Below are 1,734 nucleotides of genomic sequence, written 5' to 3'. Positions count from 1 at the left end.
TCTATGCACTACTACACAGGGGCCTAGCACCCTCCAGCTTCCAGCAGAGCTAAGGGAGCAGGAGGTTTTTCTTTTTTCCCACAGAGCATGGTGGTGTTGATTCCACAAAGTTTTTGTTGAGACAGGAAGGGGTAAAAATGAATTCGGAACAGAAAAGGGTAGAGACTCTTTTCCCACTGAATTCTGCTCAAGGTATTTCCCCCCAAAATAAGTTGTGAGCCATGGTTTAAAGGAGAAAAGAGACCTCAAAAACAGGACGACTGAGCACAAGAGGAGAAGGAGAAAAGAAAAAAAATACTGCAACTTGCTCCCAGGGGCTGGAGAAAATTTAAAAAGGAAGGTCAGAATCCATCAGTGTTCCATTAGTCATCTTCTCCTTCATCTTCCTCTCCTTCCTCCCTCTCATCATCATCTTCATCTTCTTCACCTTCATCCTCATCCCCTTCTTCATCAATATCTTCCAATCCTTCTTCCTCTTCATCATCATCATCATCTTCTTCTTTCCCTTCCTCATCATCCATGTCTGGAAGCAAGTAGTACTGTAATGGATTTGGCCACATAGCATCTTTGATGACCTCTCCTAACTCATCTGCACCTGCATCAGAATGATCAGTAAACCAGGTGAAGAAGCTTTCTGGTTCCTCATGCTGTCTCTTCCTGCTGGCTTTATTCTGCGTTTCACTTGAACGTTTTGTCAAATCCTTTCTGGATTTCCATTTGATTTCAGTGGACTTTGAAGATGGATCACCACTCTCATTCATATGAAATTCTTTGGAGAGAAATTTGTTTTTGTTTTTGTTTTGAGAAATTTGTTTTTGAAGTAAGGGTTTTCATCAAAATAAAAATCTATTCTGTAACCTGATTTAATATCTTCAAATTCTGTCACTTCGACTCTTGTCAAATAATGCAGCACCTCTTCACCCTCCTCTCCAAGCAGTGCAGACACTTGTGGATAGTTAGCAAATGTTGTTACCCAAAAATCTGGGCTTTGGGTGATCAATTCTGACCTCTTCTGAAAAAATGGTTGGCGGAGTTTGTTATATTTCTGTTCTACTTTCAAAATCTCCTCACTGGCTTGTTCGTTAAGTCTGTCTGTTTCATTTTGTACTTCATCAATATGTTCAATTGCTTCTTGCTGTTCTTTTTCTTCCTTCGGCAAGTTCTGAGAAGCAGACGTTTCCTGTGGCCTGGAGGCAGCAGTCAGTCTCGGTTTCTTCAGTTTCTTTGCTTGGGGTGGAAGTGAAGACTGGTTTTGGGGGCCATGCTGGGAGAAAAGCCAAGAATCCACCCAAGGGAAGAGGCTTGTACCAGGAGCTCTGAGAACTAAGGCTGCCCCAGGTGACAGAGGTTTAAATATCACAAACAGATTTGAGAAGTAAAGCATTTGCATCACCAGTCTTGCTTTGATATCTCTACTGTAGTCTTGAAATTTTCCTGAGAAGGCAATTCTATGATCGATCTTTCTGGTTATTTCTCATTTTAAATTCTGGTAGAGAAAAGCTGATCAGCCTCCGACTTCCTTGCCCTTGCACGGTTCCATCAGACCCAATGCTTTTAAAAATCGAGGTCATCTGCCAGGTTTTGAGCTGTCTTTGACTCCTTTCCCACCCTTCTAAACTAAAGTGGAGACTTTAGTCTAAAGCGGAGACTCTCACCGCATCTCTGCTTTGCCACCTGGCGCCTGTACAGACTCTGCCAATGGGAGGTGCCAGAGGGGAAGGGGAAGGCTGAAAA

The 1,734-nt window shown here is 42.7% G+C and overlaps 1 pseudogene; it reads right to left on the bottom strand.

Moving 5' to 3' along the window:
• Positions 1-362: 362 nt before the first annotated feature.
• Positions 363-1,390, bottom strand: LOC137765955 (protein SET-like; annotated as a pseudogene).
• Between the last annotated feature and the right edge of the window lie 344 nt (positions 1,391-1,734).

This window comes from Eschrichtius robustus, chromosome 6 (assembly GCF_028021215.1).
Source record: "Eschrichtius robustus isolate mEscRob2 chromosome 6, mEscRob2.pri, whole genome shotgun sequence".
Taxonomy (NCBI): Eukaryota; Metazoa; Chordata; class Mammalia; order Artiodactyla; family Eschrichtiidae; genus Eschrichtius; species Eschrichtius robustus.
This window is presented reverse-complemented; position numbering and strand designations above follow the sequence as displayed.